This window comes from Zootoca vivipara, chromosome 5, assembly GCF_965207765.1.
Source record: "Zootoca vivipara chromosome 5, rZooViv2.hap1.1, whole genome shotgun sequence".
In the NCBI taxonomy this organism is placed as follows: domain Eukaryota; kingdom Metazoa; phylum Chordata; class Lepidosauria; order Squamata; family Lacertidae; genus Zootoca; species Zootoca vivipara.
In genome coordinates, this window is record NC_142588.1 from 16,696,986 (window position 1) to 16,710,923 (window position 13,938).

At 43.4% G+C, this 13,938-nt stretch overlaps 1 protein-coding gene across 14 annotated transcripts in view; it reads left to right on the forward strand.

Annotated features, from left to right (window-relative positions):
* Positions 1-13,938, forward strand: part of ZMIZ1 (zinc finger MIZ-type containing 1) — a 354,820-nt gene that overhangs the window by 253,474 nt on the left and 87,408 nt on the right. Inside the window, exon 1 of one of the 14 annotated variants that reach the window (XM_088669499.1) lies at positions 6,344-6,652. The exons of 10 other annotated variants lie outside the window; for them this stretch is intronic. The gene's annotated coding sequence lies outside the window, so the exon portion shown is untranslated. Of the gene's footprint in view, positions 1-6,343; positions 6,653-13,938 lie in introns of those variants that run through there. 3 more of the 14 variants (XM_088669500.1, XM_088669497.1, XM_060275011.2) reach the window with 3 other exon arrangements.

Here is a 13,938-nt window from a genome sequence, read left to right on the forward strand (position 1 = left end):
TGGATATGTTTGCTTTAAAATAATATGAAATATTTGTGTGTGTGTACTTGTGTGTGTTATCCAAAGGCAAAAACTAGGCAAAAGGGTAGATTATAAAATCGAAGCCATGTTTTGTAGGTTCTGGAGCTGAGCATCAGTCTTGGCCCAGTTCTTCTCTATGGCAATATTCCGCCCCAATACAGAGATAGATATACTCCTCCCTGGTATAAAAAGACTTCAGTGGGAGCTTTTAAATAGTTATCCCTGTGAGACAACATTTCCCATGATGTAATTTGACACACAGTCGTCATTGGAGCTTAAACATAGTAATCTTTGAAAATGATTGGGAATTTGCCCTGGAGGGGGGAAGACCTGTTATGATTAATTTCTACCAATGATAAACCACTCCTTGTCCAAAATGCAATGTGCTATGAAGTATGATTTAATCCATTTAACTACAGTGCCTGGTGCCTGTGACAACTGTGACTCAAATGTCATCACAGAAAGTGATATTTCAAGTGGCATGGTGGGATTAGAAACCTGCTGAAGATTTGTCAAAGGAAAAGTAAGTACATAATTTTTAGATAAGTGATTTGTCTACTGTGAACTGCTTCTACTAAAAGAGAGAGAGAGACAAGGAGAGTTGGGGAGGGAGGGACTGGGAGGCAGTTTTTAAATTAAGCATCCCTGAACCTTTGCACTTGACCATGGATATAACTACATAGGAAGTGGGGGGGGATTTTAAAATTTAAAGTGGAAATTATCTGTATTGGGTATAAATTTATTAAAAAATATAATTTGCTGGTGGAAGTCCTGGTGGATCATACTTTTAATTTTTCTTCTTAGAAGTCTAAGCTCAGTTTGACTTTTGACATAGGATAGTGTCCAATCTTGGAAGGTTATGTGTGTTTTTGAAAAGAGACTGGGAAGTGTGAGGCAGGGATGAGTATTTCGCTCTGTGGTTTCTGCAGCTGAATTAATGGAGTCCCAAACTGTATGCTAAGTCAAAGTAGTGTCCTATATGAGGGGTTGAAGCTACACCTTGAAGAACTCCAGCCCTCATGAATCCAGTGGTCTCTGCCCTTCAGAGCACAGGAGTTCCATTTCAATATTGACTGAGAAATTGGTAGAGGTGATATTGCAAGGGAGAGAATTAGGATGTACTGAATCGCACGAGGCATTTTATGCTGTAATCGAAAGGTGCAGGGGACTCCCAAAAACATCCTCATTGCCTATGGTATGAAAAATATGGGGAAATGCTTCTTTATTCCATCAACCCATTTAGTTGCATAGCTCTGTGGGTGAGGCCCAGGCCTTAAGTGAATTGCAGTCTTGTGCCTTCTGGATTGCATAGATAAATCTTGAATGTACAATGCCACCTGAATAAATGTTGATATGGGAGATAGACGCTATAAGGCAATTGGAGTAATTTCAAAGGCTTAGCGAAAGTACCATTTAAAAATGAGTAAAGTGCTGCTCTGGTTCGCCAGAAGCGGCTTTGTCATGCTGGCCACATGAACTGGAAGCTGTATGCCGGCTCCCTCGGCCAATAACACGAGATGAGCACCGCAACCCCAGAGACTGGACCTAATGGTCAGGGGTCCCTTTACCTTTATCTACTGGCTAAGCTAACCAAGGCTTCCTCAAGGCATTCTGCTGTTGGCAGGTGGCAACCTCTCACCCCCAATTCCAGATACAGAACCCAACCAGATTGACAGTTGAATATCTTAACATTGGGGACACTGATGGGATAGTGTCTTCCGCCGTGCCCGAGGCTGCTTCAGGCAGCTCTATCACTCTGCCTAGTGGTAGCACCAGCTCTGCTTCTGAAAGAGCAGCTATGTGTGGATACAGTTGCCACTTGCGGATGCAGACCCAGCAGCATTATGACGGTTACCCAACTCCACTGACCAATTGCGTGAGTCCTTTGAGGTAGATGGGATTGTGGGATGCTCTTCCGCATCTGGGACTGTTACTTGTTGCACCCGGATGTAGTTGCCCATGGGTAGAGCAGGATTAGGATCATAGGGATACGCAGTTCTTCCCAATGTTGCTGTGGCTTAGACTTTGGTGAGTGCACCTAACTCAAGCAATTACTATCCAAACCCAGCACCTAGATGGGAAAAGCTTAGTGATACATACATTAAGATTCATTCCTAATGTATGTTGGACCCAAACCTGTCACCATGAGTGGAACCACTTAGGAGCAGCCCTGTAAACACCTGTGCGATTAGTGTTGAGTCATGACTCCAAACTCTAGATCAGGCATCCCCAAACTTCGGCCCTCCAGATGTTTTGGACTACAATTCCCATCATCCCTGACCACTGGTCCTGTTAGCTAGGGATCATGGGAGTTATAGGCCAAAACATCTGGAGGGCCACAGTTTGGGGATGCCCGCTCTAGATGAACCATTTATCAACTGCAGAAAGATCTAACAATCAGTAGGGCTCTGTATATAAGCCCCTGAAACATATGCTTATCCACAGACCTGGCTAAGGCTCAGCTCCTAATTTTAGACTTAAGTCTTGGAGGGCCGCCCCACACATCCATTTTCTTACTTCCTCCTGCATACACTCTTGAGCAACTCTGCTGTCTACATAATTATAGTTTTTAAAAGAGCATGAGTTCTGTTTTAATAAAAGAGAGTGACATTCCAAATACCCTGCTATAATGTCATACTGTGGGTTTTATTTTATTTTTTAAATTGAGAACAACAATTTCTGTGATGTACAGCAGATGCTTGCAAAGGAACGCTGGTCCTTTCTATTGTAACAATTTCCAGATGAGTAGGTGCGTTAGCTGGAGAAACATGGAATAAAACTAAAGGGTCTTGTGGCACTTTAAAGACTAACACATTTTATTATGCTATGAGCTTTCATGGACTAGAGCCCACTTCACCAAAATGAAGTGGGTTACAGTTCACAATAACTCACACCATAATAAAATTGGTTAGTCTTTAAGGTGCCACGAGATTCTTTCTTTGCTTTTTTAGTCTGAGAGAAAAAAGGCAAAACACATTCTTGCCAGTTTTCAGTTCTTTTAATTGAAATCAGCAAGATAGCCCAGGCAAGCGCATCTGTGGCAAGGCTTGATGGATTTTGTGAAGGTTGCGCTTGGATAGGAAGTGGGTTTTTTACCACAGGATGCTGTGTCAAGGAAAGACTGGTTCTTGGTTGGCCACAACTTAAACTGCCACTTTTCCCTCCGAGAAGGGGAAAGCTCTCATTGGCTTCCTGTTTACGTACTTTGCAATCATTCACTCCATACAGAAAACATGACTTCTTTTAACTTGAAAATGTCTTGAAACGAAAGCCAAGTAGTTGTTCTTTAAAAGGTCCGGGATTCAATTCCCTTTTTGAAATTTAAACCTTGTATACAGAATTCATTAAAACTATTATTGAAAGCCTTGTTAAAAGGTATGGTATGTTGACCTGTAAATAATTTGTACAGTTGGAACAATTTTAAAATCTCCAAAATATTTTCTCAAAAAAATATTCAGTATATTCCTATCTTGATGCTGAAAGCTGCTGCTATAAGAGGAATATAGTACTCTTGCTAAGTGCTCAAAGTGTTTCTTATAAATGACCTCAGTAACCTTTGCTACAGCCCTGCATGGTAGGCCAACTTTATCCTCATATTAGTAATCTGGGGGTTGAGGGTTAGTCTGGATGAGGCTGCTGTTCAGAGTGTAAATTATGGCTGGGATTTTTTTTTCCTGTTGAGAGTCAATTATCTTCGAAGTAATATGTCAAGGGAAGAAGTTCCAGAACAACCAGCAGTGGGGCAGAAGTGGCCTGCCTTTCAGCTGGAGTGTTGCCCCCTCCCCAATACCTTTGTGCTAAACCTTGAAACTCCTGGAAATTTGGCACAGCTTTAATTTGAACTGGGGATTTCCCAGGGCTGGATTACCAAATAGGCAGAGTAGGCACTGGCCTATGGGCACCTTTTTACAATCAAGCCTTCTTAGTTTTACGAGGGGCCCCCCAAGATTTTGGCTGCCTAGGGGCCTCCGCAGGGTATAATATGGCACTGGGATTTCCTAGCCCATAAATTATTCTCTTAAGTACAGTACTACCCCTTTGTGGGGCAGTGAAATTGATTTGGGGCTCCTTTACCTCCATTATGATTCTTCACCTTCCTCACTTGTTCAGAACATCAGAACTCTGGTTCTTTATTCTCCCGTTGCAATGCTCGTGAGTATCTGAGTAAGGCATCTACAAGCTCAGGATCATGTGCCGTTGTAAGAAACATCAGATCCTGAACTTAGGCATCCCTTCCTAGATATCAGATTTGTTTATACTGTAGTAGTAATTGCATTGACATGCCTTGTATACGGTCCTGATCTACTGCTTAGGGGATTAAATAACACATCACAGCTCCACATTTAGTAAATTAAATAAATATATTGTATAAAATATACTGAGTAAATTTGGGTAGCTTTTTCTTGTTCTGATAGTCATGTGAAGGGACAAGGACCTGTGGTTCAACCACTTGAAATTCTACACAGTCACCTCTCCTGAGATTCCTTCAGAGTTTGTCTGCATAGTATCAAGCATATTTTTGAGCCATAAGATCTAGAAAATTGCTTTTTAAAAAGCTGAGATTCCAGAATCTAAATTCTGTGCCCTATTCTGCACCATAGAATTGTGGAGTTGGAAGGGACCCCATGGGTCATCTAGCCCAACCCCCTGCAAATGCAGGAATCCTGCCCACAGCCATCCCTGGTTAGCAGACAGACACAATGACCCATTGCATCCTTTGGGGTTCTTTGCCCTGTGATCTTATAGAATTATAGCATACACACAACTCTCCTTGAAGTATCCTAAACGTTCTGCTGTCCTTTGACTGCTTCTCATTTTATAATCTGCTGGCACAAGAATGGTCCCACAAGTCACTTCTGGATCTGGGGAATGGGTTGGGGCAAATAATGTGAAACAGCTGACAACTAGGTCAAAGAGAGCCATGATTACTGTAAATTTGGCTGAGAAGTAAAAGTGCCTTTTTCCATTCTAATTGTGTGTGTTGCTCCTTTCCTGCGTTAAGCTTCCAGACATGTGTGAACGAGTGCCAAATTATTAGACTGCAGTTGCTTCTCACATGTAGTTTGTGCTGAGCTTTGAGCACATAAAGGTTTGCATAAATACTGGATGTTCCCCAGAGAGTAACCTGCTGGATGAGAGGAAGACAGCCAAATGAAAGCTCGGCTCCAAATCCATCCACTTGAACCTTCTTTTCAGGTGTACTAGCTGATGAAATGGCAACAACCCTCTTTGTTTTGTTCTTTCAAACAGTGATTCATGCCAGAATTACGCCAATATGAATTTCGTATTCTGGTACAGGTGGCGTGTGTCCACTTCCTCCCCTTCCTTTTTGTGGGCTGATTGCCTTCACGCAGGAAGCCACCAACGTAGCTGCTGTCTCCTAAAAAGCAGAACCTTCCTCCTCTGGACGCTTAATTAGCATGACTAGTTTGATGGATTTAGTCAACAGTATTTCTAAATAGGGGATGCAGGGAGACCCTGTACACCAGCTCTCTCCCAAACAGAAGCCCCTTTTTTGACCAGGCGCCCTTAATGGCTTGCTAGACACACTCAAACAAGTGTTGCTTCTGATTAATTGATCGAGGGGGGTAATTTTAGCCTTTTGGCAGCGTTCCAGAGAGCAACCCTTTGTCCTAATATTCCTAGCACCACCCCTCCTTGCAAGTTTGAAATGTGAGATGCCTGGATCCCCCCCCCTTCCCACCCCACTCCCTCTCTTTCTCTCTCCCTTCTGGCAAAGTGGCTGTGTCTGCTTGTGTGTATCTCTGTCTGTGAGTGTATGTGTGTGTGTGCGTGCGTGCATGCGCACGTAAGTGATAGATGGGTATAATGGGAGAGCAAAGGGATGGACCACTAGAGACAGCAAAAGGAAACCATCAATACCAGTAACATGCAGTTGAGGTGAGAATTTTCCTAGTGTTTGATTCCCCCCACCCTCTCCTCTTCTTTATTTCTCTCCCCCTCCTCATCTCTTTCCAGTCCTTTCAAGCGGCGTTGGGGAGGGGGAGAGAGGAGGGTGTTTTTCTTTTTTTGTTAATGGAGCCTCCTTTCATATTTGCAAGCGCTGCACACAGACGCCCGCCCGCCCACCCTCTCCCAGCAATGTCATGCGGACGCCACTGCGTGCCCCCTCGCTTGTTTCAGGTCTGTCCGCGTAGATGTGTGAAGTTCTAAAGCTGAACCTGATTCTCCCTTTATTGTCTCTGGAGGGTTGTCGCTGGCAGCACAAATAGCCTGTTGGCAAGTACGGCATGAGCCCATTAGCAAGGCTCCATCTGTGATTGGTTTTGCCTGGAAACCGGGAGACAAGCGATGAATAATTGATGTGTGTTGTGCAGGAGCTGGACAGGCAAAGAAAAAGAGCGAGAGCGCAGGATGCCCTCGGAGAGGGGGGAGAGAGAGAGCAGACTCGAAAAATAGCTACTGGCTGCCTTGCGCTGCTGAGATTAAGGTAGCCCTGGCTTTCTTTGTTCTGCAACTACATGCTTTCTTTCTGCCTAGAAGTGTTTTCAGATAGATGTGGCCTTCCCCCCCACCCCACCCTCCTTGCAACAGAAGAGAGGGAGAAACACCACCCCCCTCGAGGTAGGGGAGTGGAGGACGCCAGTTTCGACTGAAATAGAACTTGTGGGTAAGTTGGCATCTGCAGAGTGTCTGCATGTGTGTTGTGTGTGAGTGTGGGCTCACTCCAGCTTCTCTGACGAGGTGTGTGTGTGTGTGTGTGTGTGTGCGAGAGAGAGAGAGAGAGAGAGAGAGAGAGAGAGCATGTCTCTGGGTGCGTGCTTGCGCGTGCGTGAGGCATAGAGAGAGAGAGAGCATTGTGGGTAGAAGTGTGTTGTCAGGTGGCAAAGGCAGCACAAGGGGATGAAAGACAGGACTCCACTTGCAAACTAGGGCATGATTTTATACAGCTTCAGATTGCATTCCCATTTTTCATGAAATGGTCTATCTAGGTTTTGGGGTGTGAGTGCGGTTGGGATATGTGTGTGTGGTTTGCGGTTGTTGGTTTTTTCCCCATTAGTGTGGTTTTTTTTGTTTTAGGATGATTTTATTTTAAGGGGAGAAATCCTGCCCTGTGCAACGAGGTATTTGACAAGATGTTGATACTTTAATTTATTTAGCTAGTAACCATGGTGAACAGAGTGCATGCAAGGTTACAGTGGCCTTTCTCTTCAACCTCAGCATGTCTGCGCTGCCCAAAATTACTAGATTACTAAATACCAAGCAGCTGGAATATTAGGCAGCACTGTTGTGCTTCAACTATTTCAAGATTATTGCCATCATTTTGAAAATTAATTGCTTTGTATCAGGCTTTTGGCAAACATGCCTCAGTGAGCAATCTTTCAAGGGTGCTTCTTAGTTTCAGCTGGTAAAATATCTAAAAGTTGAGTGTAGTTTGTATTGTTGACATTTAATGCATATATTTAAAGGCTATTAAGCAAGCCTAAAATCTGCAGTCACTGGAAGAACTGAGATACTAGAATTCAACATGCTTGTTCCAAGGGACCTGTTTTGTTTTAGTTTTGAGTGTTGAAGGAATTGGGGGGAAAGTGTGATTGCTCACAACTGGCTAGAGAAATCAGTTTTTGCTTAATAGGACCAGAAATCTAGCACTGCAGAGTTTCAGTTTTAGCTTAGCAAGCAGCAAAATAAGGGCTGCAGCATGTTAACGGAAGCTGTGCCAATGTTTTGGTTTGTGCACCTGAGTGACGTCACCGTTTAACTGAGATGGAGTTTCAGCACTGGGAGCCTCCATCAATTTGCTGAGTGAAGTAGGTGTGCTTTGCAATAAGCAGCTTGATTGGCGGGTTTCTGTGGCAGGATAGAGCATTGGTTTTTTCCTATTGCTTGGGGCCTGATTCTTGGAAGGGGTGGGATTCATTCCAGCGTTCTCATGCAGGTCATGCAATTAGCAGCAACTGATCTGTAGCTGAACTAAGGCCAATTGGGGCTTGATCCAAAATCTCTTGCCTTTTAATGGCTTTTAAAGTCTTGTTATCCCAGAGTGGCTTTAACTGAACTTTTGATGTAATAAATTAATGGGAGCTATCATAGTCTTAACAGGTGTCAGGCTGAAGAATCATATAAATGTGGCATTTACTGAGTGCAAGAAATGTTTTGCAAAATAGTGCAAGGGGAAAACAGTTTTAAAAGATCTTAATCAGTTATCAAGATACTATTAAGAACTTTGTTATCTCCCCCGCCCCCTGAGAGGGGGGAGGTTTCCCCCACTATCCATGCCCTCTTTTGTGATGGAACGAGAGTCAGGTTGAGGATACGGGGACCAAGTAGACCTCCTTGGCTTCAGGCTCTGATATCAGTCTCACTACTACATTCAGGGTCATGAAGTATCAACACACACACACACACACACACACACACACACACACACACACACACCAGCAATATAATACCATTACTGTACTGGGGGAGGTTTTGTTTTATTTTGATTGCTATCATTTCAGCCTTCCTCGTTAGCATGAACTAGGCTTGTTGTCTGAAAGCACCTACATTCCTTAAATTTTGTAAGCACCTCCTTCAGGAGGCATCGTTGCTTATGCCACAGATGAGGCAGAGCAAGGTGTAAAAGGGATTTTTGTGTAGTGTAGGTGTGAAAGGTTTTGCTGCAAGGGGAAAGGGTTGGACTGGACACCCTTTAGATCTGTGGGAACCCTGTGATTCAGTGCACATTGGGGCAAAGCTTTGGAACTTTGTGGACATACCAGCAAAAGATCTATTGATATGTTGGATGGGGCATGAGTGTGTGAAGGCAGGAAGGACACTTTCCGGTGCAGTGCATCTGTATGAACTCTGCGTACAAAAGCACATTGAACCTCTCTCACACACATACACCATAGAGGCTGAGGCCACCCAGCCTTCAAAGGTGAGGGCCAAATTTGCCCTTGCTACAAAAGTGCTTCCCAAAAGTACATTAATTTACTTTTCCACATCATAGGAATGAATCTTAGGCAATTGCTCATTTAGTAGGAAGCAAAGATCACCTGCTCTTGCCCTGGTGATCCCAGCTATTGAGAACCATTTTTAATCCTTATGGATAGCCTCACCCTAGGAACGTCCTGAAAGTGTGAGCTAGCCATCCCCCCTTTTTTTGCTCTATTGCATTTTTTTTAAAAAAATAATGACTATATTTACATATATTCATTTTCCCATTCAAATCCTGATCATTATTTCAGTTTATCATATTATAGTTCATCTTAGGCTCCTCAGAGCTGTTTTACTTTATACGTTTTTGAAATAAAATGTATGGCAGGTCACAGAATTGTTCAGACATCGATTGGCAGGGAGAAATCTTAACCTTGGTAAGAGTCCTGGGTGCATGCATGCCCCTTACTAAACATGAGGAGAGAGTGACGTCTGATCCAGGCTGTAGTACATTCAGCATATCATTTTCTTGATGGTGCAACCAAAAAATTCCCTCGCTCTTTACTGGGATGAATTGGGGGAAAGGATGAAGCGGTGATCAAATAAATATGGTGCAGTCTGGATTAGATTTCATGCTATTTCTGCAGTGGGGAGGCAGAAGGAGCCATCATAAGATTTACTTTCCTCCCAGTAAGAAACCGAAGAAAGGTTCACCTTAATTCACTTTCACACGATGCAGCTTCCCCCCCCAAATGTGCCCACATAGCAAGGTCAGTAATAATCATGTCCTAGAAGACAGTGGCATTTGACACAGGTGTGCTCTATGTATCAAACTGTCAGTCTGATATATCAGCTCCTCTTTAGCACTTTTTAAAAGAATTGTAGAGTTGGAAGGAATCCTGGGGATCATCTAGTCCAACTCCCTGCAATGCGGGAATATCCAGATGTCACATATGGGGATCAAACTTGTAATCTTGACGGTATCGGCACCATGCTCAAACAGTTCTGAAGCTAGGAGCATGTCCTGAGAAAGGGAGAGGCTGAGTTTTTCCAGGTAGCTGACGAGCAGCCGATTTGGGCATCTGCAAAAATCTATTGTCTTTTTTTTTCAAACTAAGGACTAGACTAGCAGTGGTTGCTTGTATGCCTTCCTGCTCCCTCATGCTCTACTTTTATATTTGATGTAAAATAGATATTACAAGAACACCATGAGTCTTGACTGAGTCATGGGGGAGACATCCGTGCCTCTACACAAGCCTGACCCCTCTCTGCTTCTTAGCCTCCCTCCACTGCTGCTTCAATGCCTCTCTGCCACAGACTCTCCCTGCTCCCTTTTCAGCTTCCAACACCTCCTCCTCCCAGTCTTCTTCTCCTTCTGAGTACTCACCGTAGTCCCACCACCACTCCCTGGGCTCTGAGTCTTCTTCCCTTGGGGGTTCGCCAGCTGGTTCCTCCAACCAAGAATACCATCACCATTTTGAATTTTTTACTGAAAAGCTATCTATCTACACAAACACACACACACACACGAGAGAGAGAGAGAGAGAGAGAGAGAGAGAGAGAGAGAGAGAGAGAGAGAGAGAGAGAGAGAGAGAGATGTCGAACCTTCATAAAACTATCTCTCTTTTGCTTCCTTTTACCTCAAAGGCTAATACTATTTCACACATTCCACAATGACAAACTCAGATTTTCCCCTATCTTGTCACTTTGGCAGGGAGATACTGTCAATCGCAGCTCTCTGCTCAGTGTACCTATATGATGTACTGTATATGTCTTTCCAACACCTGTCTGTCACATTGCATTTTAGGTACGCACACCCAAAACATGATACATGTAAAATTAAAAAAGTTATCTGTGAAATCGTCCTAAACTGATAGGCATGTTAGCATCATGTTAGCGCTTCATGCACCTGATGAAGTGGAAGGTAACCTATGGAAACTGATGCCATGATAAAATTGTTAGTCTTTAAGGTGCAACAACACTCTTCGTAAGTTTTACTGTCACCTTTTTTTCTCTCTTGATTGTGACTTCCTGCAGGAGTACTTCCCAAACTGGGACAGCCGTCCAACATAATGCTATTGTTTCAAATTCTATAGGAACATATCCTTGGAAACATTTTCACCTCACTGGAATCTTTTAATTTGATTACCCCCCCCCCAAAAAAAATTATAGCAGCAAGCATTTTACCTTTGCACTTCTCCTGCACTTTAGCAGTTCTTTAGAGTACCACAGAGAGCAATTTAAGGATTTTCCCAGCTCTTCCAACAGGAGACCTGCAAAGGAGCTTATAAACACAAAATGTATCTATCAGTCAGTTTTCAGAGTCCTTCGGAGGCTACTGAGAACATAACACTTGTGTCTTAAGATACTTACATATGTCTTTATCCAAGCAAAGATGCATATTTTACCGAACTCTGTGAAAACCATCTGACTCATATGCATCTTCCATGGGAAAAGTGGTGCATTGCACTATCCTCCTATTTAAAGTTTACGCTCAATATTTAGATCTCATAAAATAAACAATGGAAATTCCTGGTGGTCAGTGCCCCTCCCAATAAAGTTAGAGACAGCCACACATTTCACCTATCACATAATTTTTTTGGTGTACACCTAAATGTGTAATGCCTAAGAAGGTGGAGCATGAATGCAGCAAATGTATGTTTGCAGACTTGAACATACCTCAGAGAATTCAAATGCTCCATGGCTCCCTATCAGGTGTGCACTCAGTGGTAAACTTGGATAGGTTGAAATGTGCCCCTTGGAGAAATGTGAATCCCACAGAGAGAGGGGCAGATTTAATGATAGTTCTGACAATAAACCATCCAGTAAGGAGAAGTGTGTGGATTTTGAGTCCCATCTGCTTTACAGACCACCTTCCTCCTAAAGGCATGTAGGAGAAAAGGAGCAGCGATTGTTTCACCTGCACCACCCTGTAGCCATGGTCTTACAGGGCCTTTAGCTGAAGTTCTCCCTCTTGCTTAGGAAACTCCATGAATAGTTTTTATATCCAGCACCTTCCCCCATTCCTCCTCCATCCATTGCTAGGAGATACCTGTGTCCTCCTTTCCTTGGTCGAAGCAACGTAGCCGGTTTCCAGTTGCCGCATAGTAAGTTGCAGTAGAGGATTATTTGTGCACAATTGTGTAGAAAATCCCAGTTAAGGAAGACAACTTTAGCGACTAAAGCAATGATGGAGGCAAAACACTGTTGGGGATAAGATATTGTGTGGCTAGGAGAATGGCCACTAGAGATGTCATTTGTCCAATATCTCTTGCTGCAGTAGAAAAATTGATTTCTTAGAGAAACAGATTAGAAATTAATCCATTTATTTGGATTCGAGGGACCACCTAAATAATGCTTGGTGGCTGTGAAATCCCTGTTATCCATGTGGTCCACAGCGGGGGCGTCTGCCTGCAGGATGATCACTGACACCTGGCCTCATGATACTCGGACTGTGTTTCTCTTCCTCACTTCTAAACATAATAGTTCCATAGGTCACCCTGGAAAGGGCTTGAACAAGCCAAAAGAGACCTGCCAAGATAGATAAATGTCTGAAGGAAGCTGGCCCGTGATCAAAAGTGCTGGAATTAGCTGAACAAGCCCCTGGGCCAGGAAATTCACATAACCTTAAGAGTTGGTTGGGCTCTCATGAAACGAAAGTGTTCTGCAATGATAAGAGGCACACAAACGTGCCATAAAATAACACAGTGATTACTGTTAAGTTGCGGCGAGGAGAGCACATCATTCATCATCCATATGAAAGCAGCCAGCTGTTCTGGCACACACCTAGGCTCTTTTGAGGACTAAATCCACTACTCTGTATTTTCATAGTCTTAATTAAGGATGCAAGTTTGCCTTTTTGAATCAGGCTAAAGTCCATCTAACCCAGGCATGTCAAACCTGCGGCCCTCCAGATGTTTTGGACTACAATTCCCATCTTCCCCAACCATTGGTCCTGCTAGCTAGGGATCATGGGAGTTGTAGGCCAAAACATCTGGAGGGCCGCAGGTTTGACATGCCTGATACCCAACATTCTCTTTCCAACAGCAGCCAGACAGATGCTGCTAGAATCTTGTAAGCAGGGCCTGGTGGTCGTGTTCTTTCCCAGCAGCTGGTGCTTAAGGCTGAATCACACATTATAGTGTCAGCTCAGGGCAAGACGCTGCTTTGTTCTAATGAGGTCTCCCTGTGCTTGATTATAGGAAGGTGTCTTGCACTGTTCCTCTCCTAATGCCAATGTTGGTTTAGTTCTTCAACTGCTTGCGAGGATCTCCACCTGTGGAACAGATGGTTGGTGCTTAAAGCAGAAGAGGTTTAAATAAAAAAAACTTTCAGAAGCACTAATTAAAGTTAATAGGCCTCTTTCATATAGTTGACATCATAATATTGTGGTACATTTGGTTTAGAAATTGGCTCCATGAGATCATAGGGCAATATGGAGCATTAGTGAAAATCCCACATGTATAATATCATTTGGCATAGATTTCTGCTGAAGCTGTAAGTAAATGTGATTAGAGGCCAGTTATCTCGTCGCTTTCCTTCCACTGCCTTAGCTTACACCTGTTAAATAGGTTGACAGAGAGGAGCCGCTTTCCAGACTAAAGGCAAGCTTGCGCACTTTGGACATATGTGAGAACATCATGTCAAAACATCATGTGCATATATCTGCTACAGAAAGATGCATGTACAGTGTGACACTTTTTTGTGAGGCAGACACGTGTATTTTGGCTCTGATCATGGATTCCACCCTGCCCCCACCAATTAACCATAGTCCCCAGGTACTGAGCTTTCACTTTAAAAAGACTGCGCCAACTTTTAGCATTCATAAGACCTGTGATATGTGACAGGAAGTACAGTGACTGTTCTCATTTGTGTGTGAGATTAGTCTTCTCCATTCTTTCTGTGTTTGACTTTGCCTCCCCAAAAATATTGCAGTTGCCCATATCTCTGAAATTTTTGCAAACCTCTATAACAGAGATGACTTAAGAAAAATCCTAGATGGCACCTCTCCTGGTAGTAAAGTTATAATGAATA